The sequence below is a fragment of the Taeniopygia guttata genome, chromosome 5 (assembly GCF_048771995.1).
Source record: "Taeniopygia guttata chromosome 5, bTaeGut7.mat, whole genome shotgun sequence".
Lineage (NCBI taxonomy): Eukaryota > Metazoa > Chordata > Aves > Passeriformes > Estrildidae > Taeniopygia > Taeniopygia guttata.
The window spans coordinates 7,484,015-7,508,904 of record NC_133030.1 but is presented as its reverse complement, the minus strand read 5'-3'; positions in this window follow the sequence as shown (position 1 = coordinate 7,508,904).

Genomic DNA, 24,890 nt, shown 5'->3' with positions numbered 1-24,890 from the left:
CCTACAAACTGACATCAGGAACCTGGACTGGTGAGTTTTCTTTCCCAGGGAAAAGAGCCGATGTTTGCGCTCCGAGTCCTGTGGCCCTGAGCGGGCAGCTGAGTGCAAAAAATCCGAACATCGAAGGATAAGTCCCAGACAGGAGCTGCCCCCACCTCATACTTGTGCTACCCTGACAGTTCCAGGGGAGCCCTACAAACTGACATCAGGAACCTGGACTGGTGAGTTTTTTTTCCCAGGGAAAAGAGCCGATGTTTTCGCTCCGAGTCCTGTGGCCCTGAGCCGGCTGCTGCCCGCACGAATTCCGAACATCGAAGGATAAGTCCCAGACAGGAGCTGCCCCCACCTCATACTTGTGCTGCCCTGAGAGTCCCAGGGGAGCCCTACAAACTGACATCAGGAACCTGGACTGGTGAGTTTTCTTTCCCAGGGAAAAGAGCCGATGTTTGCGCTCCGAGTCCTGTGGCCCTGAGCGGGCAGCTGAGTGCAAAAAATCCGAACATCGAAGGATAAGTCCCAGACAGGAGCTGCCCCCACCTCATACTTGTGCTGCCCTGACAGTCCCAGGGGAGCCCTACAAACTGACATCAGGAACCTGGACTGGTGAGTTTTCTTTCCCAGGGAAAAGAGCCGATGTTTGCGCTCCGAGTCCTGTGGCCCTGAGCCGGCAGCTGAGTGCAAAAAATCGGAACATCGAGGGATAAGTCCCAGACAGGAGCTGCCCCCACCTCATACTTGTGCTGCCCTGACAGTCCAAAAAGAGCTCTACAAACTGACATCAGGAACCTGGACTGGTGAGTTTTCTTTCCCAGGGAAAAGAGCCGATGTTTGCGCTCCGAGTCCTGTGGCCCAGAGCCGGCAGCTGACTGCAAAAAATCCGAACATCGAAGGATAAGTCCCAGACAGAAGCTGCCCCCACCTCAAACTTGTGCTGCCCTGAGAGTCCAAAAAGAGCTCTACAAACTGACATCAGGAACCATGACTGGTGAGTTTTCTTTCCCAGGGAAAAGAGCCGATGTTTGCGCTCCGAGTCCTGTGGCCCTGAGCCGGCAGCTGACTGCAAAAAATCCGAACATCGAAGGATAAGTCCCAGACAGGAGCTGCCCCCACCTCATACTTGTGCTGCCCTGACAGTCCCAGGGGAGCCCTAAAAACTGACATCAGGAACCTGGACTGGTGAGTTTTTTTACCCAGGGAAAAGAGCCGATGTTTGCGCTCCGAGTCCTGTGGCCCTGAGCCAGCAGCTGAGTGCAAAAAATTGGAACATCGAAGGATAAGTCCCAGACAGGAGCTGCCCCAACCTCATACTTGTGCTGCCCTGAGAGTTCCAGGGGAGCCCTACAAACTGACATCAGGAACCTGGACTGGTGAGTTTTCTTTCCCAGGGAAAAGAGCCGATGTTTGCGCTCCGAGTCCTGTGGCCCTGAGCGGGCAGCTGACTGCAAAAAATCCGAACATCGAAGTATAAGTCCCAGACAGGAGCTGCCCCCACCTCATACTTGTGCTGCCCTGAGAGTCCAAAAAGAGCTCTACAAACTGACATCAGGAACCTGGACTGGTGAGTTTTCTTTCCCAGGGAAAAGAGCCAATGTTTGCGCTCCGAGTCCTGTGGCCCTGAACAGTCAGCTGACTGCAAAAAATAGGAACATCGAAGGATAAGTCCCAGACAGGAGCTGCCCCCACCTCATACTTGTGCTGCTCTGAGAGTCCTAAAAGTGCTCTACAAACTGACATCAGGACCTGGACTGGTGAGTTTTTTTTCCCAGGGAAAAGAGCCGATGTTTGCGCTCCGAGTCCTGTGGCCCTGAGCGGGCAGCTGACTGCAAAAAATCGGAACATCGAAGGATAAGTCCCAGACAGGAGCTGCCCCCACCTCATACTTGTGCTGCCCTGACAGTCCCAGGGGAGCCCTACAAACTGACATCAGGAACCTGGACTGGTGAGTTTTCTTTCCCAGGGAAAAGAGCCGATGTTTGCGCTCCGAGTCCTGTGGCCCTGAGCCGGCAGCTGAGTGCAAAAAATCGGAACATCGAGGGATAAGTCCCAGACAGGAGCTGCCCCCACCTCATACTTGTGCTGCCCTGACAGTCCAAAAAGAGCTCTACAAACTGACATCAGGAACCTGGACTGGTGAGTTTTCTTTCCCAGGGAAAAGAGCCGATGTTTGCGCTCCGAGTCCTGTGGCCCTGAGCCGGCAGCTGACTGCAAAAAATCCGAACATCGAAGGATAAGTCCCAGACAGAAGCTGCCCCCACCTCAAACTTGTGCTGCTCTGAGAGTCCAAAAAGAGCTCTACAAACTGACATCAGGAACCATGACTGGTGAGTTTTCTTTCCCAGGGAAAAGAGCCGATGTTTGCGCTCCGAGTCCTGTGGCCCTGAGCCGGCAGCTGAGTGCAAAAAATCCGAACATCGAAGGATAAGTCCCAGACAGGAGCTGCCCCCACCTCATACTTGTGCTGCCCTGACAGTCCCAGGGGAGCCCTACAAACTGACATCAGGAACCTGGACTGGTGAGTTTTCTTTCCCAGGGAAAAGAGCCGATGTTTGCGCTCCGAGTCCTGTGGCCCTGAGCCGGCAGCTGACTGCAAAAAATCGGAACATCGAAGGATAAGTCCCAGACAGGAGCTGCCCCCACCTCATACTTGTGCTGCCCTGAGAGTCCCAGGGGAGCCCTACAAACTGACATCAGGAACCTGGACTGGTGAGTTTTCTTTCCCAGGGAAAAGAGCCGATGTTTGCGCTCCGAGTCCTGTGGCCCTGAACCGGGAGCTGACCGCACAAATTCCGAACATCGAAGGATAAGTCCCAGACAGGAGCTGCCCCCACCTCATACTTGTGCTGCCCTGAGAGTCCAAAAAGAGCTCTACAAACTGACATCAGGAACCTGGACTGGTGAGTTTTCTTTCCCAGGGAAAAGAGCCGATGTTTGCGCTCCGAGTCCTGTGGCCCTGAGCATGCAGCTGACTGCAAAAAATCGGAACATCGAAGGATAAGTCCCAGACAGGAGCTGCCCCCACCTCATACTTGTGCTGCCCTGAGAGTTCCCGGGGAGCCCTACAAACTGACATCAGGAACCTGGACTGGTGAGTTTTCTTTCCCAGGGAAAAGAGCCGATGTTTGCGCTCCGACTCCTGTGGCCCTGAGCGGGCAGCTGAGTGCAAAAAATCCGAACATCGAAGGATAAGTCCCTGACAGGAGCTGCCCCCACCTCATACTTGTGCTGCCCTGAGAGTCCAAAAAGAGCTCTACAAACTGACATCAGGAACCTGGACTGGTGAGTTTTCTTTCCCAGGGAAAAGAGCCGATGTTTGCGCTCCGAGTCCTGTGGCCCTGAGCCGGCAGCTGACTGCAAAAAATCCGAACATCGAAGGATAAGTCCCAGACAGGAGCTGCCCCCACCTCATACTTGTGCTGCCCTGAGAGTCCCAGGGGAGCCCTACAAACTGACATCAGGAACCTGGACTGGTGAGTTTTCTTTCCCAGGGAAAAGAGCCGATGTTTGCGCTCCGAGTCCTGTGGCCCTGAACCGGGAGCTGATCGCACAAATTCCGAACATCGAAGGATAAGTCCCAGACAGGAGCTGCCCCCACCTCATACTTGTGCTGCCCTGAGAGTCCAAAAAGAGCTCTACAAACTGACATCAGGAACCTGGACTGGTGAGTTTTCTTTCCCAGGGAAAAGAGCCGATGTTTGCGCTCCGAGTCCTGTGGCCCTGAGCATACAGCTGACTGCAAAAAATCGGAACATCGAAGGATAAGTCCCAGACAGGAGCTGCCCCCACCTCATACTTGTGCTGCCCTGAGAGTTCCAGGGGAGCCCTACAAACTGACATCAGGAACCTGGACTGGTGAGTTTTCTTTCCCAGGGAAAAGAGCCGATGTTTGCGCTCCGAGTCCTGTGGCCCTGAGCGGGCAGCTGACTGCAAAAAATCCGAACATCGAAGTATAAGTCCCAGACAGGAGCTGCCCCCACCTCATACTTGTGCTGCCCTGAGAGTCCAAAAAGAGCTCTACAAACTGACATCAGGAACCTGGACTGGTGAGTTTTCTTTCCCAGGGAAAAGAGCCAATGTTTGCGCTCCGAGTCCTGTGGCCCTGAGCCGTCAGCTGACTGCAAAAAATCGGAACATCGAAGGATAAGTCCCAGACAGGAGCTTCCCCCACCTCATACTTGTGCTGCTCTGAGAGTCCTAAAAGAGCTCTACAAACTGACATCAGGACCTGGACTGGTGAGTTTTTTTTCCCAGGGAAAAGAGCCGATGTTTGCGCTCCGAGTCCTGTGGCCCTGAGCGGGCAGCTGACTGCAAAAAATCGGAACATCGAAGGATAAGTCCCAGACAGGAGCTGCCCCCACCTCATACTTGTGCTGCCCTGAGAGTCCCAGGGGAGCCCTACAAACTGACATCAGGAACCTGGACTGGTGAGTTTTCTTTCCCAGGGAAAAGAGCCGATGTTTGCGCTCCGAGTCCTGTGGCCCTGAGCGGGCAGCTGACTGCAAAAAATCGGAACATCGAGGGATAAGTCCCAGACAGGAGCTGCCCCCACCTCATACTTGTGCTGCCCTGACAGTCCAAAAAGAGCTCTACAAACTGACATCAGGAACCTGGACTGGTGAGTTTTCTTTCCCAGGGAAAAGAGCCGATGTTTGCGCTCCGAGTCCTGTGGCCCTGAGCCGGCAGCTGACTGCAAAAAATCCGAACATCGAAGGATAAGTCCCAGACAGAAGCTGCCCCCACCTCAAACTTGTGCTGCCCTGACAGTCCAAGAAGAGCTGTACAAACTGACATCAGGAACCATGACTGGTGAGTTTTCTTTCCCAGGGAAAAGAGCCGATGTTTGCGCTCCGAGTCCTGTGGCCCTGAGCCGGCAGCTGACTGCAAAAAATCCGAACATCGAAGGATAAGTCCCAGACAGGAGCTGCCCCCACCTCATACTTGTGCTGCCCTGACAGTCCCAGGGGAGCCCTACAAACTGACATCAGGAACCTGGACTGGTGAGTTTTCTTTCCCAGGGAAAAGAGCCGATGTTTGCGCTCCGACTCCTGTGGCCCTGAGCCGGCAGCTGAGTGCAAAAAATCCGAACATCGAAGGATAAGTCCCAGACAGGAGCTGCCCCCACCTCATACTTGTGCTGCCCTGACAGTCCAAAAAGAGCTCTACAAACTGACATCAGGACCTGGACTGGTGAGTTTTCTTTCCCAGGGAAAAGAGCCGATGTTTGCGCTCCGAGTCCTGTGGCCCTGAGCGGGCAGCTGACTGCAAAAAATCGGAACATCGAAGGATAAGTCCCAGACAGGAGCTGCCCCCACCTCATACTTGTGCTGCCCTGAGAGTCCAAAAAGAGCTCTACAAACTGACATCAGGAACCATGACTGGTGAGTTTTCTTTCCCAGGGAAAAGAGCCGATGTTTGCGCTCCGAGTCCTGTGGCCCTGAGCGGGCAGCTGAGTGCAAAAAATCCGAACATCGAAGGATAAGTCCCAGACAGGAGCTGCCCCCACCTCATACTTGTGCTGCCCTGAGAGTCCCAGGGGAGCCCTACAAACTGACATCAGGAACCTGGACTGGTGAGTTTTCTTTCCCAGGGAAAAGAGCCGATGTTTGCGCTCCGAGTCCTGTGGCCCTGAACCGGCAGCTGACCACACAAATTCCGAACATCGAAGGATAAGTCCCAGACAGGAGCTGCCCCCACCTCATACTTGTGCTGCCCTGAGAGTCCAAAAAGATCTCTACAAACTGACATCAGGAACCTGGACTGGTGAGTTTTCTTTCCCAGGGAAAGAGCCGATGTTTGCGCTCCGAGTCCTGTGGCCCTGAGCGGGCAGCTGACTGCAAAAAATCCGAACATCGAAGTATAAATCCCAGACAGGAGCTGCCCCCACCTCATACTTGTGCTGCCCTGAGAGTCCAAAAAGAGCTCTACAAACTGACATCAGGAACCTGGACTGGTGAGTTTTCTTTCCCAGGGAAAAGAGCCGATGTTTGCGCTCCGAGTCCTGTGGCCCTGAGCGGGCAGCTGAGTGCAAAAAATCCGAACATCAAAGGATAAGTCCCAGACAGGAGCTGCCCCCACCTCATACTTGTGCTGCCCTGACAGTCCAAAAAGAGCTCTACAAACTGACATCAGGAACCTGGACTGGTGAGTTTTCTTTCCCAGGGAAAAGAGCCGATGTTTGCGCTCCGAGTCCTGTGGCCCTGAGCCGTCAGCTGAGTGCAAAAAATCCGAACATCGAAGGATAAGTCCCAGACAGGAGCTGCCCCCGCCTCATACTTGTGCTGCTCTGAGAGTCCAAAAAGAGCTCTACAAACTGACATCAGGAACCTGGACTGGTGAGTTTTCTTTCCCAGGGAAAAGAGCCAATGTTTGCGCTCCGAGTCCTGTGGCCCTGAGCCGTCAGCTGAGTGCAAAAAATCCGAACATCGAAGGATAAGTCCCTGACAGGAGCTGCCCCCACCTCATACTTGTGCTGCCCTGACAGTCCAAAAAGAGCTCTACAAACTGACATCAGGACCTGGACTGGTGAGTTTTCTTTCCCAGGGAAAAGAGCCGATGTTTGCGCTCCGAGTCCTGTGGCCCTGAGCCGGCAGCTGACTGCAAAAAATCGGAACATCGAAGGATAAGTCCCAGACAGGAGCTGCCCCCACCTCATACTTGTGCTGCCCTGAGAGTCCCAGGGGAGCTCTACAAACTGACATCAGGAACCTGGACTGGTGAGTTTTCTTTCCCAGGGAAAAGAGCCGATGTTTGCGCTCCGAGTCCTGTGGCCCTGAGCGGGCAGCTGAGTGCAAAAAATCCGAACATCGAAGGATAAGTCCCAGACAGGAGCTGCCCCCACCTCATACTTGTGCTGCCCTGACAGTCCAAAAAGAGCTCTACAAACTGACATCAGGAACCTGGACTGGTGAGTTTTCTTTCCCAGGGAAAAGTGCCGATGTTTGCGCTCCGAGTCCTGTGGCCCTGAGCGGGCAGCTGAGTTCAAAAAATCGGAACATCGAAGGATAAGTCCCAGACAGGAGCTGCCCCCACCTCATACTTGTGCTGCCCTGACAGTCCCAGGGGAGCCCTACAAACTGACATCAGGAACCTGGACTGGTGAGTTTTCTTTCCCAGGGAAAAGAGCCGATGTTTGCGCTCCGAGTCCTGTGGCCCTGAGCCGGAAGCTGACCGCACAAATTCCGAACATCGAAGGATAAGTCCCAGACAGGAGCTGCCCCCACCTCATACTTGTGCTGCCCTGACAGTCCCAGGGGAGCCCTACAAACTAACATCAGGAACCTGGACTGGTGAGTTTTCTTTCCCAGGGAAAAGAGCCGATGTTTGCGCTCCGAGTCCTGTGGCCGTGAGCAGGCAGCTGAGTGCAAAAAATCCGAACATCGAAGGATAAGTCCCAGACAGAAGCTGCCCCCACCTCATACTTGTGCTGCCCTGAGAGTCCAAAAAGAGCTCTAGAAACTGACATCAGGAACCTGGACTTGTGAGTTTTTTTTCCCAGGGAAAAGAGCCGATGTTTTCGCTCCGAGTCCTGTGGCCCTGAGCCGGCAGCTGCCCGCACAAATTCCGAACATCGAAGGATAAGTCCCAGACAGGAGCTGCCCCCACCTCATACTTTTGCTGCCCTGAGAGTCCCAGGGGAGCCCTACAAACTGACATCAGGAACCTGGACTGGTGAGTTTTCTTTCCCAGGGAAAAGAGCCGATGTTTGCGCTCCGAGTCCTGTGGCCCTGAGCCGGCAGCTGAGTGCAAAAAATCCGAACATCGAAGGATAAGTCCCAGACAGGAGCTGCCCCCACCTCATACTTGTGCTGCCCTGAGAGTCCAAAAAGAGCTCTACAAACTGACATCAGGAACCTGGACTGGTGAGTTTTCTTTCCCAGGGCAAAGAGCCGATGTTTGCGCTCCGAGTCCTGTGGCCCTGAGCCGGCAGCTGACTGCAAAAAATCCGAACATCGAAGGATAAGTCCCAGACAGGAGCTGCCCCCACCTCATACTTGTGCTGCCCTGACAGTCCAAAAAGAGCTCTACAAACTGACATCAGGAACCTGGACTGGTGAGTTTTCTTTCCCAGGGAAAAGAGCCGATGTTTGCGCTCCGAGTACTGTGGCCCTGAGCAAGCAGCTGACTGCAAAAAATCCGAACATCGAAGTATAAATCCCAGACAGGAGCTGCCCCCACCTCATACTTGTGTTGCCCTGAGAGTTCCAGGGGAGCCCTACAAACTGACATCAGGAACCTGGACTGGTGAGTTTTCTTTCCCAGGGAAAAGGGCCGATGTTTGCGCTCCGAGTCCTGTGGCCCTGAGCGGGCAGCTGAGTGCAAAAAGTCCGAACATCGGAGGATAAGTCCCAGACGGGATCTGCCCCCACCTCATACTTGTGCTACCCTGAGAGTTCCAGGGGAGCCCTACAAACTGACATCAGGAACCTGGACTGGTGAGTTTTCTTTCCCAGGGAAAAGAGCCGATGTTTGCGCTCCGAGTCCTGTGGCCCTGAGCGGGCAGCTGACTGCAAAAAATCCGAACATCGAAGGATAAGTCCCAGACAGGATCTGCCCCCACCTCATACTTTTGCTGCCCTGACAGTCCCAGGGGAGCCCTACAAACTGACATCAGGAACCTGGACTGGTGAGTTTTCTTTCCCAGGGAAAAGAGCCGATGTTTGCGCTCCGAGTCCTGTGGCCCTGAGCCGGCAGCTGAGTGCAAAAAATCGGAACATCGAAGGATAAGTCCCAGACAGGAGCTGCCCCCACCTCATACTTGTGCTGCCCTGACAGTCCAAAAAGAGCTCTACAAACTGACATCAGGAACCTGGACTGGTGAGTTTTCTTTCCCAGGGAAAAGAGCCGATGTTTGCGCTCCGAGTCCTGTGGCCCTGAGCCGGCAGCTGAGTGCAAAAAATCCGAACATCGAAAGATAAGTCCCAGACAGGAGCTGCCCCCACCTCATACTTGTGCTGCCCTGAGAGTCCAAAAAGAGCTCTACAAACTGACATCAGGAACCATGACTGGTGAGTTTTCTTTCCCAGGGAAAAGAGCCGATGTTTGCGCTCCGAGTCCTGTGGCCCTGAGCCGGCAGCTGAGTGCAAAAAATCCGAACATCGAAGGATAAGTCCCAGACAGGAGCTGCCCCCACCTCATACTTGTGCTGCCCTGACAGTCCAAAAAGAGCTCTACAAACTGACATCAGGAACCATGACTGGTGAGTTTTCTTTCCCAGGGAAAAGAGCCGATGTTTGCGCTCCGAGTCCTGTGGCCCTGAGCCGGCAGCTGAGTGCAAAAAAATCGGAACATCTAAGGATAAGTCCCAGACAGGAGCTGCCCCCACCTCATACTTGTGCTGCCCTGAGAGTCCCAGGGGAGCCCTACAAACTGACATCAGGAACCTGGACTGGTGAGTTTTCTTTCCCAGGGAAAAGAGCCGATGTTTGCGCTCCGAGTCCTGTGGCCCTGAACCGGGAGCTGACCACACAAATTCCGAACATCGAAGGATAAGTCCCAGACAGGAGCTGCCCCCACCTCATACTTGTGCTGCCCTGAGAGTCCAAAAAGAGCTCTACAAATTGACATCAGGAACCTGGACTGGTGAGTTTTCTTTCCCAGGGAAAAGAGCCGATGTTTGCGCTCCGAGTCCTGTGGCCCTGAGCGGGCAGCTGAGTGCAAAAAATCCGAACATCGAAGGATAAGTCCCAGACAGGATCTGCCCCCACCTCATACTTGTGCTGCCCTGACAGTCCAAAAAGAGCTCTACAAACTGACATCAGGACCTGGACTGGTGAGTTTTCTTTCCCAGGGAAAAGAGCCGATGTTTGCGCTCCGATTCCTGTGGCCCTGAGCCGGCAGCTGACTGCAAAAAATCGGAACATCGAAGGATAAGTCCCAGACAGGAGCTGCCCCCACCTCATACTTGTGCTGCCCTGAGAGTCCCAGGGGAGCCCTACAAACTGACATCAGGAACCTGGACTGGTGAGTTTTCTTTCCCAGGGAAAAGAGCCGATGTTTGCGCTCCGAGTCCTGTGGCCCTGAGCGGGCAGCTGAGTGCAAAAAATCCGAACATCGAAGGATAAGTCCCAGACAGGAGCTGCCCCCACCTCATACTTGTGCTGCCCTGAGAGTCCAAAAAGAGCTCTACAAACTGACATCAGGAACCTGGACTGGTGAGTTTTCTTTCCCAGGGAAAAGAGCCGATGTTTGCGCTCCGAGTCCTGTGGCCCTGAGCCGGCAGCTGACTGCAAAAAATCCGAACATCGAAGGATAAGTCCCAGACAGGATCTGCCCCCACCTCATACTTGTGCTGCCCTGACAGTCCCAGGGGAGCCCTACAAACTGACATCAGGAACCTGGACTGGTGAGTTTTCTTTCCCAGGGAAAAGAGCCGATGTTTGCGCTCCGAGTCCTGTGGCCCTGAGCCGGCAGCTGACTGCAAAAAATCGGAACATCGAGGGATAAGTCCCAGACAGGAGCTGCCCCCACCTCATACTTGTGCTGCCCTGACAGTCCAAAAAGAGCTCTACAAACTGACATCAGGAACCTGGACTGGTGAGTTTTCTTTCCCAGGGAAAAGAGCCGATGTTTGCGCTCAGAGTCCTGTGGCCCTGAGCCGGCAGCTGACTGCAAAAAATCCGAACATCGAAGGATAAGTCCCAGACAGAAGCTGCCCCCACCTCAAACTTGTGCTGCCCTGAGAGTCCAAAAAGAGCTCTACAAACTGACATCAGGAACCATGACTGGTGAGTTTTCTTTCCCAGGGAAAAGAGCCGATGTTTGCGCTCCGAGTCCTGTGGCCCTGAGCCGGCAGCTGAGTGCAAAAAATCGGAACATCGAAGGATAAGTCCCAGACAGGAGCTGCCCCCACCTCATACTTGTGCTGCCCTGACAGTCCCAGGGGAGCCCTACAAACTGACATCAGGAACCTGGACTGGTGAGTTTTCTTTCCCAGGGAAAAGAGCCGATGTTTGCGCTCCGAGTCCTGTGGCCCTGAGCCGGCAGCTGAGTGCAAAAAATCGGAACATCGAAGGATAAGTCCCAGACAGGAGCTGCCCCCACCTCATACTTGTGCTGCCCTGACAGTCCAAAAAGAGCTCTACAAACTGACATCAGGACCTGGACTGGTGAGTTTTCTTTCCCAGGGAAAAGAGCCGATGTTTGCGCTCCGAGTCCTGTGGCCCTGAGCGGGCAGCTGACTGCAAAAAATCGGAACATCGAAGGATAAGTCCCAGACAGGAGCTGCCCCCACCTCATACTTGTGCTGCCCTGACAGTCCAAAAAGAGCTCTACAAACTGACATCAGGAACCATGACTGGTGAGTTTTCTTTCCCAGGGAAAAGAGCCGATGTTTGTGCTCCGAGTCCTGTGGCCCTGAGCGGGCAGCTGAGTGCAAAAAATCCGAACATCGAAGGATAAGTCCCAGACAGGAGCTGCCCCCACCTCATACTTGTGCTGCCCTGAGAGTCCAAAAAGAGCTCTACAAACTGACATCAGGAATCTGGACTGGTGAGTTTTCTTTCCCAGGGAAAAGAGCCGATGTTTGCGCTCCGAGTCCTGTGGCCCTGAGCCGGCAGCTGACTGCAAAAAATCCGAACATCGAAGGATAAGTCCCAGACAGGAGCTGCCCCCACCTCATACTTGTGCTGCCCTGAGAGTCCCAGGGGAGCCCTACAAACTGACATCAGGAACCTGGACTGGTGAGTTTTCTTTCCCAGGGAAAAGAGCCGATGTTTGCGCTCCGAGTCCTGTGGCCCTGAACCGGGAGCTGACCACACAAATTCCGAACATCGAAGGATAAGTCCCAGACAGGAGCTGCCCCCACCTCATACTTGTGCTGCCCTGAGAGTCCAAAAAGAGCTCTACAAACTGACATCAGGAACCTGGACTGGTGAGTTTTCTTTCCCAGGGAAAGAGCCGATGTTTGCGCTCCGAGTCCTGTGGCCCTGAGCCGGCAGCTGAGTGCAAAAAATCCGAACATCGAAGGATAAGTCCCAGACAGGAGCTGCCCCCACCTCATACTTGTGCTGCCCTGAGAGTCCCAGGGGAGCCGTACAAACTGACATCAGGAACCTGGACTGGTGAGTTTTCTTTCCCAGGGAAAAGAGCCAATGTTTGCGCTCCGAGTCCTGTGGCCCTGAACCGGCAGCTGACCGCACAAATTCCGAACATCGAAGGATAAGTCCCAGACAGGAGCTGCCCCCACCTCATACTTGTGCTGCCCTGAGAGTCCAAAAAGAGCTCTACAAACTGACATCAGGAACCTGGACTGGTGAGTTTTCTTTCCCAGGGAAAAGAGCCGATGTTTGCGCTCCGAGTCCTGTGGCCCTGAGCGGGCAGCTGACTGCAAAAAATCCGAACATCGAAGTATAAGTCCCAGACAGGAGCTGCCCCCACCTCATACTTGTGCTGCCCTGAGAGTCCCAGGGGAGCCCTACAAACTGACATCAGGAACCTGGACTGGTGAGTTTTCTTTCCCAGGGAAAAGAGCCGATGTTTTCGCTCCGAGTCCTGTGGCCCTGAGCCGTCAGCTGACTGCAAAAAATCGGAACATCGAAGGATAAGTCCCAGACAGGAGCTGCCCCCGCCTCATACTTGTGCTGCTCTGAGAGTCCAAAAAGAGCTCTACAAACTGACATCAGGAACCTGGACTGGTGAGTTTTCTTTCCCAGGGAAAAGAGCCGATGTTTGCGCTCCGAGTCCTGTGGCCCTGAGCCGGCAGCTGAGTGCAAAAAATCCGAACATCAAAGGATAAGTCCCAGACAGGAGCTGCCCCCACCTCATACTTGTGCTGCCCTGACAGTCCAAAAAGAGCTCTACAAACTGACATCAGGAACCTGGACTGGTGAGTTTTCTTTCCCAGGGAAAAGAGCCGATGTTTGCGCTCCGAGTCCTGTGGCCCTGAGCCGTCAGCTGAGTGCAAAAAATCCGAACATCGAAGGATAAGTCCCAGACAGGAGCTGCCCCCGCCTCATACTTGTGCTGCTCTGAGAGTCCAAAAAGAGCTCTACAAACTGACATCAGGAACCTGGACTGGTGAGTTTTCTTTCCCAGGGAAAAGAGCCGATGTTTGCGCTCCGAGTCCTGTGGCCCTGAGCGGGCAGCTGAGTGCAAAAAATCCGAACATCGAAGGATAAGTCCCTGACAGGAGCTGCCCCCACCTCATACTTGTGCTGCCCTGACAGTCCAAAAAGAGCTCTACAAACTGACATCAGGACCTGGACTGGTGAGTTTTCTTTCCCAGGGAAAAGAGCCGATGTTTGCGCTCCGAGTCCTGTGGCCCTGAGCCGGCAGCTGACTGCAAAAAATCCGAACATCGAAGGATAAGTCCCAGACAGGAGCTGCCCCCACCTCATACTTGTGCTGCCCTGAGAGTCCCAGGGGAGCCCTACAAACTGACATCAGGAACCTGGACTGGTGAGTTTTCTTTCCCAGGGAAAAGAGCCGATGTTTGCGCTCCGAGTCCTGTGGCCCTGAGCGGGCAGCTGAGTGCAAAAAATCCGAACATCGAAGGATAAGTCCCAGACAGGAGCTGCCCCCACCTCATACTTGTGCTGCCCTGACAGTCCCAGGGGAGCCCTACAAACTGACATCAGGAACCTGGACTGGTGAGTTTTCTTTCCCAGGGAAAAGAGCCGATGTTTGCGCTCCGAGTCCTGTGGCCCTGAGCCGGAAGCTGACCGCACAAATTCCGAACATCGAAGGATAAGTCCCAGACAGGAGCTGCCCCCACCTCATACTTGTGCTGCCCTGACAGTCCCAGGGGAGCCCTACAAACTAACATCAGGAACCTGGACTGGTGAGTTTTCTTTCCCAGGGAAAAGAGCCGATGTTTGCGCTCCGAGTCCTGTGGCCGTGAGCAGGCAGCTGAGTGCAAAAAATCCGAACATCGAAGGATAAGTCCCAGACAGAAGCTGCCCCCACCTCATACTTGTGCTGCCCTGAGAGTCCAAAAAGAGCTCTAGAAACTGACATCAGGAACCTGGACTGGTGAGTTTTTTTTCCCAGGGAAAAGAGCCGATGTTTTCGCTCCGAGTCCTGTGGCCCTGAGCCGGCAGCTGCCCGCACAAATTCCGAACATCGAAGGATAAGTCCCAGACAGGAGCTGCCCCCACCTCATACTTGTGCTGCCCTGAGAGTCCCAGGGGAGCCCTACAAACTGACATCAGGAACCTGGACCGGTGAGTTTTCTTTCCCAGGGAAAAGAGCCGATGTTTGCGCTCCGAGTCCTGTGGCCCTGAGCGGGCAGCTGAGTGCAAAAAATCCGAACATCGAAGGATAAGTCGTAGACAGGATCTGCCCCCACCTCATACCTGTTCTGCCCTGACAGTCCCAGGGGAGCCCTACAAACTGACATCAGGAACCTGGACTGGTGAGTTTTCTTTCCCAGGGAAAAGAGCCGATGTTTGCGCTCCGAGTCCTGTGGCCCTGAGCGGGCAGCTGACTGCAAAAATCCGAACATCGAAGGATAAGTCCCAGACAGGAGCTGCCCCCACCTCATACTTGTGTTGCCCTGAGAGTTCCAGGGGAGCCCTACAAACTGACATCAGGAACCTGTACTGGTGAGTTTTCTTTCCCAGGGAAAAGAGCCGATGTTTGCGCTCCGAGTCCTGTGGCCCTGAGCCGGCAGCTGAGTGCAAAAAATCCGAACATCGAAGGATAAGTCCCAGACAGGAGCTGCCCCCACCTCATACTTGTGCTGCCCTGAGAGTCCAAAAAGAGCTCTACAAACTGACATCAGGAACCTGGACTGGTGAGTTTTCTTTCCCAGGGAAAAGAGCCGATGTTTGCGCTCCGAGTCCTGTGGCCCTGAGCGGGCAGCTGAGTGCAAAAAATCCGAACATCGAAGGATAAGTCCCAGACAGGATCTGCCCCCACCTCATACTTGTGCTACCCTGACAGTCCCAGGGGAGCCCTACAAACTGACATCAGGAACCTGGACTGGTGAGTTTTCTTTCCCAGGGAAAAGAGCCGATGTTTGCGCTCCGACTCCTGTGGCCCTGAGCGGGCAGCTGAGTGCAAAAAATCGGAACATCGAAGGATAAGTCCCAGACAGGAGCTGCCCCCACCTCATACTTGTGCTGCCCTGAGAGTCCAAAAAGAGCTCTACAAACTGACATCAGGAACCTGGACTGGTGAGTTTTCTTTCCCAGGGAAAAGAGCCGATGTTTTCGCTCCGAGTCCTGTGGCCCTGAGCGGGCAGCTGAGTGCAAAAAATCCGAACATCGAAGGATAAGTCCCAGACAGGAGCTGCCCCCACCTCATACTTGTGCTGCCCTGACAGTCCAAAAGGAGCTCTACAAACTGACATCAGGACCTGGACTGGTGAGTTTTTTTTCCCAGGGAAAAGAGCCGATGTTTGCGCTCCGAGTCCTGTGGCCCTGAGCGGGCAGCTGACTGCAAAAAATCGGAACATCGAAGGATAAGTCCCAGACAGGAGCTGCCCCCACCTCATACTTGTGCTGCCCTGAGAGTCCCAGGGGAGCCCTACAAACTGACATCAGGAACCTGGACTGGTGAGTTTTCTTTCCCAGGGAAAAGAGCCGATGTTTGCGCTCCGAGTCCTGTGGCCCTGAGCGGGCAGCTGAGTGCAAAAAATCCGAACATCGAAGGATAAGTCCCAGACAGGATCTGCCCCCACCTCATACTTTTTCTGCCCTGACAGTCCCAGGGGAGCCCTACAAACTGACATCAGGAACCTGGACTGGTGAGTTTTCTTTCCCAGGGAAAAGAGCCGATGTTTGCGCTCCGAGTCCTGTGGCCCTGAGCCGGCAGCTGAGTGCAAAAAATCGGAACATCGAAGGATAAGTCCCAGACAGGAGCTGCCCCCACCTCATACTTGTGCTGCCCTGAGAGTCCAAAAAGAGCTCTACAAACTGACATCAGGAACCTGGACTGGTGAGTTTTCTTTCCCAGGGAAAAGAGCCGATGTTTGCGCTCCGAGTCCTGTGGCCCTGAGCCGGCAGCTGAGTGCAAAAAATCCGAACATCGAAGGATAAGTCCCAGACAGGAGCTGCCCCCACCTCATACTTGTGCTGCCCTGAGAGTCCAAAAAGAGCTCTACAAACTGACATCAGGAACCATGACTGGTGAGTTTTCTTTCCCAGGGAAAAGAGCCGATGTTTGCGCTCCGAGTCCTGTGGCCCTGAGCCGGCAGCTGAGTGCAAAAAATCCGAACATCGAAGGATAAGTCCCAGACAGGAGCTGCCCCCACCTCATACTTGTGCTGCCCTGACAGTCCAAAAAGAGCTCTACAAACTGACATCAGGAACCATGACTGGTGAGTTTTCTTTCCCAGGGAAAAGAGCCGATGTTTGCGCTCCGAGTCCTGTGGCCCTGAACCGGCAGCTGACCGCACAAATTCCGAACATCGAAGGATAAGTCCCAGACAGGAGCTGCCCCCACCTCATACTTGTGCTGCCCTGAGAGTCCAAAAAGAGCTCTACAAACTGACATCAGGAACCTGGACTGGTGAGTTTTCTTTCCCAGGGAAAAGAGCCGATGTTTGCGCTCCGAGTCCTGTGGCCCTGAGCGGGCAGCTGAGTGCAAAAAATCCGAACATCGAAGGATAAGTCCCAGACAGGATCTGCCCCCACCTCATACTTGTGCTGCCCTGACAGTCCAAAAAGAGCTCTACAAACTGACATCAGGACCTGGACTGGTGAGTTTTCTTTCCCAGGGAAAAGAGCCGATGTTTGCGCTCCGATTCCTGTGGCCCTGAGCCGGCAGCTGACTGCAAAAAATCGGAACATCGAAGGATAAGTCCCAGACAGGAGCTGCCCCCACCTCATACTTGTGCTGCCCTGAGAGTCCCAGGGGAGCCCTACAAACTGACATCAGGAACCTGGACTGGTGAGTTTTCTTTCCCAGGGAAAAGAGCCGATGTTTGCGCTCCGAGTCCTGTGGCCCTGAGCGGGCAGCTGAGTGCAAAAAATCCGAACATCGAAGGATAAGTCCCAGACAGGAGCTGCCCCCACCTCATACTTGTGCTACCCTGACTGTTCCAGGGGAGCCCTACAAACTGACATCAGGAACCTGGACTGGTGAGTTTTCTTTCCCAGGGAAAAGAGCCGATGTTTTCGCTCCGAGTCCTGTGGCCCTGAGCCGGCAGCTGCCCGCACAAATTCCAAACATCAAAGGATAAGTCCCAGACAGGAGCTGCCCCCACCTCATACTTGTGCTGCCCTGACAGTCCCAGGGGAGCCCTACAAACTGACATCAGGAACCTGGACTGGTGAGTTTTCTTTCCCAGGGAAAAGAGCCGATGTTTGCGCTCCGAATCCTGTGGCCCTGAGCGGGCAGCTGAGTGCAAAAAATCCGAACATCGAAGGATAAGTCCCAGACAGGATCTGCCCCCACCTCATACTTGTGCTGCCCTGACAGTCCAAAAAGAGCTCTACAAACTGACATCAGGACCTGGACTGGTGAGTTTTCTTTCCCAGGGAAAAGAGCCGATGTTTGCGCTCCGATTCCTGTGGCCCTGAGCCGGCAGCTGACTGCAAAAAATCGGAACATCGAAGGATAAGTCCCAGACAGGAGCTGCCCCCACCTCATACTTGTGCTGCCCTGACAGTCCAAAAAGAGCTCTACAAACTGACATCAGGACCTGGACTGGTGAGTTTTCTTTCCCAGGGAAAAGAGCCGATGTTTGCGCTCCGAGTCCTGTGGCCCTGAGCGGGCAGCTGAGTGCAAAAAATCCGAACATCGAAGGATAAGTCCCAGACAGGAGCTGCCCCCACCTCATACTTGTGCTGCCCTGAGAGTCCCAGGGGAGCCCTACAAACTGACATCAGGAACCTGGACTGGTGAGTTTTCTTTCCCAGGGAAAAGAGCCGATGTTTGCGCTCCGAGTCCTGTGGCCCTGAGCGGGCAGCTGAGTGCAAAAAATCCGAACATCGAAGGATAAGTCCCAGACAGGAGCTGCCCCCACCTCATACTTGTGCTACCCTGACAGTTCCAGGGGAGCCCTACAAACTGACATCAGGAACCTGGACTGGTGAGTTTTCTTTCCCAGGGAAAAGAGCCGATGTTTTCGCTCCGAGTCCTGTGGCCCTGAGCCGGCAGCTGCCCGCACAAATTCCAAACATCAAAGGATAAGTCCCAGACAGGAGCTGCCCCCACCTCATACTTGTGCTGCCCTGACAGTCCAAAAAGAGCTCTACAAACTGACATCAGGAACCTGGACTGGTGAGTTTTCTTTCCCAGGGAAAAGAGCCGATGTTTGCGCTCTGAGTCCTGTGGCCCTGAGCGGGCAGCTGAGTGCAAAAAATCCGAACATCGAAGGATAAGTCCAAGACAGGAGCTGCCCCCACCTCATACTTGTGCTGCCCTGAGAGACCAAAAAGAGCTCTACAAACTGACATCAGGAACCATGACTGGTGAGTTTTCTTTCCCAGGGAAAAGAGCCGATGTTTGCGCTCCGAGTCCTGTGGCCCTGAGCCGGCAGCTGAGTGCAAAAAATCGGAACATCGAAGGATAAGTCCCAGACAGGAGCTGCCCCCACCTCATACTTGTGCTGCCCTGAGAGTCCAAAAAGAGCTCTACAAACTGACATCAGGAACCTGGACTGGTGAGTTTTCTTTCCCAGGGAAAAGAGCCGATGTTTGCGCTCCGAGTCCTGTGGCCCTGAGCCGGCAGCTGACTGCAAAAAATCCGAACATCTAAGGATAAGTCCCAGACAGGAGCTGCCCCCACCTCATACTTGTGCTGCCCTGACAGTCCAAAAAGAGCTCTACAAACTGACATCAGGAACCTGGACTGGTGAGTTTTCTTTCCCAGGGAAAAGAGCCGATGTTTGCGCTCCGAGTACTGTGGCCCTGAGCAAGCAGCTGACTGCAAAAAATCCGAACATCGAAGTATAAATCCCAGACAGGAGCTGCCCCCACCTCATACTTGTGTTGCCCTGAGAGTTCCAGGGGAGCCCTACAAACTGACATCAGGAACCTGGACTGGTGAGTTTTCTTTCCCAGGGTAAAGGGCCGATGTTTGCGCTCCGAGTCCTGTGGCCCTGAGCGGGCAGCTGAGTGCAAAAAGTCCGAACATCGAAGGATAAGTCCCAGACGGGATCTGCCCCCACCTCATACTTGTGCTACCCTGAGAGTTCCAGGGGAGCCCTACAAACTGACATCAGGAACCTGGACTGGTGAGTTTTCTTTCCCAGGGAAAAGAGCCGATGTTTGCGCTCCGAGTCCTGTGGCCCTGAGCGGGCAGCTGACTGCAAAAAATCCGAACATCGAAGGATAAGTCCCAGACAGGAGCTGCCCCCACCTCATACTTGTGTTGCCCTGAGAGTTCCAGGGGAGCCCTACAAACTGACATCAGGAACCTGTACTGGTGAGTTTTCTTTCCCAGGGAAAAGAGCCGATGTTTGCGCTCCGAGTCCTGTGGCCCTGAGCCGGCAGCTGAGTGCAAAAAATCCGAACATCGAAGGATAAGTCCCAGACAGGAGCTGCCCCCACCTCATACTTGTGCTGCCCTGAGAGTCCAAAAAGAGCTCTACAAACTGACATCAGGAACCTGGACTGGTGAGTTTTCTTTCCCAGGGAAAAGAGCCGATGTTTGCGCTCCGAGTCCTGTGGCCCTGAGCGGGCAGCTGAGTGCAAAAAATCCGAACATCGAAGGATAAGTCCCAGACAGGATCTGCCCCCACCTCATACTTGTGCTACCCTGACAGTCCCAGGGGAGCCCTACAAACTGACATCAGGAACCTGGACTGGTGAGTTTTCTTTCCCAGGGAAAAGAGCCGATGTTTGCGCTCCGAGTCCTGTGGCCCTGAGCGGGCAGCTGAGTGCAAAAAATCGGAACATCGAAGGATAAGTCCCAGACAGGAGCTGCCCCCACCTCATACTTGTGCTGCCCTGAGAGTCCAAAAAGAGCTCTACAAACTGACATCAGGAACCTGGACTGGTGAGTTTTCTTTCCCAGGGAAAAGAGCCGATGTTTTCGCTCCGAGTCCTGTGGCCCTGAGCGGGCAGCTGAGTGCAAAAAATCCGAACATCGAAGGATAAGTCCCAGACAGGAGCTGCCCCCACCTCATACTTGTGCTGCCCTGAGAGTCCCAGGGGAGCCCTACAAACTGACATCAGGAACCTGGACTGGTGAGTTTTCTTTCCCAGGGAAAAGAGCCGATGTTTGCGCTCCGAGTCCTGTGGCCCTGAGCCGGCAGCTGAGTGCAAAAAATCCGAACATCGAAGGATAAGTCCCAGACAGGATCTGCCCCCACCTCATACTTTTGCTGCCCTGACAGTCCCAGGGGAGCCCTACAAACTGACATCAGGAACCTGGACTGGTGAGTTTTCTTTCCCAGGGAAAAGAGCCGATGTTTGCGCTCCGAGTCCTGTGGCCCTGAGCCGGCAGCTGAGTGCAAAAAATCGGAACATCGAAGGATAAGTCCCAGACAGGAGCTGCCCCCACCTCATACTTGTGCTGCCCTGAGAGTCCAAAAAGAGCTCTACAAACTGACATCAGGAACCTGGACTGGTGAGTTTTCTTTCCCAGGGAAAAGAGCCGATGTTTGCGCTCCGAGTCCTGTGGCCCTGAGCCGGCAGCTGAGTGCAAAAAATCCGAACATCGAAGGATAAGTCCCAGACAGGAGCTGCCCCCACCTCATACTTGTGCTGCCCTGAGAGTCCAAAAAGAGCTCTACAAACTGACATCAGGAACCATGACTGGTGAGTTTTCTTTCCCAGGGAAAAGAGCCGATGTTTGCGCTCCGAGTCCTGTGGCCCTGAGCCGGCAGCTGAGTGCAAAAAATCCGAACATCGAAGGATAAGTCCCAGACAGGAGCTGCCCCCACCTCATACTTGTGCTGCCCTGACAGTCCAAAAAGAGCTCTACAAACTGACATCAGGAACCATGACTGGTGAGTTTTCTTTCCCAGGGAAAAGAGCCGATGTTTGCGCTCCGAGTCCTGTGGCCCTGAACCGGCAGCTGACCGCACAAATTCCGAACATCGAAGGATAAGTCCCAGACAGGAGCTGCCCCCACCTCATACTTGTGCTGCCCTGAGAGTCCAAAAAGAGCTCTACAAACTGACATCAGGAACCTGGACTGGTGAGTTTTCTTTCCCAGGGAAAAGAGCCGATGTTTGCGCTCCGAGTCCTGTGGCCCTGAGCCGGCAGCTGACTGCAAAAAATCGGAACATCGAAGGATAAGTCCCAGACAGGAGCTGCCCCCACCTCATACTTGTGCTGCCCTGAGAGTCCCAGGGGAGCCCTACAAACTGACATCAGGAACCTGGACTGGTGAGTTTTCTTTCCCAGGGAAAAGAGCCGATGTTTTCGCTCCGAGTCCTGTGGCCCTGAGCCGGCAGCTGCCCGCACAAATTCCAAACATCAAAGGATAAGTCCCAGACAGGAGCTGCCCCCACCTCATACTTGTGCTGCCCTGACAGTCCCAGGGGAGCCCTACAAACTGACATCAGGAACCTGGACTGGTGAGTTTTCTTTCCCAGGGAAAAGAGCCGATGTTTGCGCTCCGAGTCCTGTGGCCCTGAACCGGCAGCTGACCGCACAAATTCCGAACATCGAAGGATAAGTCCCAGACAGGATCTGCCCCCACCTCATACTTGTGCTGCCCTGACAGTCCAAAAAGAGCTCTACAAACTGACATCAGGACCTGGACTGGTGAGTTTTCTTTCCCAGGGAAAAGAGCCGATGTTTGCGCTCCGATTCCTGTGGCCCTGAGCCGGCAGCTGACTGCAAAAAATCGGAACATCGAAGGATAAGTCCCAGACAGGAGCTGCCCCCACCTCATACTTGTGCTGCCCTGAGAGTCCCAGGGGAGCCCTACAAACTGACATCAGGAACCTGGACTGGTGAGTTTTCTTTCCCAGGGAAAAGAGCCGATGTTTGCGCTCCGAGTCCTGTGGCCCTGAGCGGGCAGCTGAGTGCAAAAAATCCGAACATCGAAGGATAAGTCCCAGACAGGAGCTGCCCCCACCTCATACTTGTGCTACCCTGACTGTTCCAGGGGAGCCCTACAAACTGACATCAGGAACCTGGACTGGTGAGTTTTCTTTCCCAGGGAAAAGAGCCGATGTTTTCGCTCCGAGTCCTGTGGCCCTGAGCCGGCAGCTGCCCGCACAAATTCCAAACATCAAAGGATAAGTCCCAGACAGGAGCTGCCCCCACCTCATACTTGTGCTGCCCTGACAGTCCCAGGGGAGCCCTACAAACTGACATCAGGAACCTGGACTGGTGAGTTTTCTTTCCCAGGGAAAAGAGCCGATGTTTGCGCTCCGAATCCTGTGGCCCTGAGCGGGCAGCTGAGTGCAAAAAATCCGAACATCGAAGGATAAGTCCCAGACAGGATCTGCCCCCACCTCATACTTGTGCTGCCCTGACAGTCCAAAAAGAGCTCTACAAACTGACATCAGGACCTGGACTGGTGAGTTTTCTTTCCCAGGGAAAAGAGCCGATGTTTGCGCTCCGATTCCTGTGGCCCTGAGCCGGCAGCTGACTGCAAAAAATCGGAACATCGAAGGATAAGTCCCAGACAGGAGCTGCCCCCACCTCATACTTGTGCTGCCCTGACAGTCCAAAAAGAGCTCTACAAACTGACATCAGGACCTGGACTGGTGAGTTTTCTTTCCCAGGGAAAAGAGCCGATGTTTGCGCTCCGAGTCCTGTGGCCCTGAGCGGGCAGCTGAGTGCAAAAAATCCGAACATCGAAGGATAAGTCCCAGACAGGAGCTGCCCCCACCTCATACTTGTGCTGCCCTGAGAGTCCCAGGGGAGCCCTACAAACTGACATCAGGAACCTGGACTGGTGAGTTTTCTTTCCCAGGGAAAAGAGCCGATGTTTGCGCTCCGAGTCCTGTGGCCCTGAGCGGGCAGCTGAGTGCAAAAAATCCGAACATCGAAGGATAAGTCCCAGACAGGAGCTGCCCCCACCTCATACTTGTGCTACCCTGACAGTCCCAGGGGAGCCCTACAAACTGACATCAGGAACCTGGACTGGTGAGTTTTCTTTCCCAGGGAAAAGAGCCGATGTTTTCGCTCCGAGTCCTGTGGCCCTGAGCCGGCAGCTGCCCGCACAAATTCCAAACATCAAAGGATAAGTCCCAGACAGGAGCTGCCCCCACCTCATACTTGTGCTGCCCTGACAGTCCAAAAAGAGCTCTACAAACTGACATCAGGAACCTGGACTGGTGAGTTTTCTTTCCCAGGGAAAAGAGCCGATGTTTGCGCTCTGAGTCCTGTGGCCCTGAGCGGGCAGCTGAGTGCAAAAAATCCGAACATCGAAGGATAAGTCCAAGACAGGAGCTGCCCCCACCTCATACTTGTGCTGCCCTGAGAGACCAAAAAGAGCTCTACAAACTGACATCAGGAACCATGACTGGTGAGTTTTCTTTCCCAGGGAAAAGAGCCGATGTTTGCGCTCCGAGTCCTGTGGCCCTGAGCCGGCAGCTGAGTGCAAAAAATCGGAACATCGAAGGATAAGTCCCAGACAGGAGCTGCCCCCACCTCATACTTGTGCTGCCCTGAGAGTCCAAAAAGAGCTCTACAAACTGACATCAGGAACCTGGACTGGTGAGTTTTCTTTCCCAGGGAAAAGAGCCGATGTTTGCGCTCCGAGTCCTGTGGCCCTGAGCCGGCAGCTGACTGCAAAAAATCCGAACATCTAAGGATAAGTCCCAGACAGGAGCTGCCCCCACCTCATACTTGTGCTGCCCTGACAGTCCAAAAAGAGCTCTACAAACTGACATCAGGAACCTGGACTGGTGAGTTTTCTTTCCCAGGGAAAAGAGCCGATGTTTGCGCTCCGAGTACTGTGGCCCTGAGCAAGCAGCTGACTGCAAAAAATCCGAACATCGAAGTATAAATCCCAGACAGGAGCTGCCCCCACCTCATACTTGTGTTGCCCTGAGAGTTCCAGGGGAGCCCTACAAACTGACATCAGGAACCTGGACTGGTGAGTTTTCTTTCCCAGGGTAAAGGGCCGATGTTTGCGCTCCGAGTCCTGTGGCCCTGAGCGGGCAGCTGAGTGCAAAAAGTCCGAACATCGAAGGATAAGTCCCAGACGGGATCTGCCCCCACCTCATACTTGTGCTACCCTGAGAGTTCCAGGGGAGCCCTACAAACTGACATCAGGAACCTGGACTGGTGAGTTTTCTTTCCCAGGGAAAAGAGCCGATGTTTGCGCTCCGAGTCCTGTGGCCCTGAGCGGGCAGCTGACTGCAAAAAATCCGAACATCGAAGGATAAGTCCCAGACAGGAGCTGCCCCCACCTCATACTTGTGTTGCCCTGAGAGTTCCAGGGGAGCCCTACAAACTGACATCAGGAACCTGTACTGGTGAGTTTTCTTTCCCAGGGAAAAGAGCCGATGTTTGCGCTCCGAGTCCTGTGGCCCTGAGCCGGCAGCTGAGTGCAAAAAATCCGAACATCGAAGGATAAGTCCCAGACAGGAGCTGCCCCCACCTCATACTTGTGCTGCCCTGAGAGTCCAAAAAGAGCTCTACAAACTGACATCAGGAACCTGGACTGGTGAGTTTTCTTTCCCAGGGAAAAGAGCCGATGTTTGCGCTCCGAGTCCTGTGGCCCTGAGCGGGCAGCTGAGTGCAAAAAATCCGAACATCGAAGGATAAGTCCCAGACAGGATCTGCCCCCACCTCATACTTGTGCTACCCTGACAGTCCCAGGGGAGCCCTACAAACTGACATCAGGAACCTGGACTGGTGAGTTTTCTTTCCCAGGGAAAAGAGCCGATGTTTGCGCTCCGAGTCCTGTGGCCCTGAGCGGGCAGCTGAGTGCAAAAAATCGGAACATCGAAGGATAAGTCCCAGACAGGAGCTGCCCCCACCTCATACTTGTGCTGCCCTGAGAGTCCAAAAAGAGCTCTACAAACTGACATCAGGAACCTGGACTGGTGAGTTTTCTTTCCCAGGGAAAAGAGCCGATGTTTTCGCTCCGAG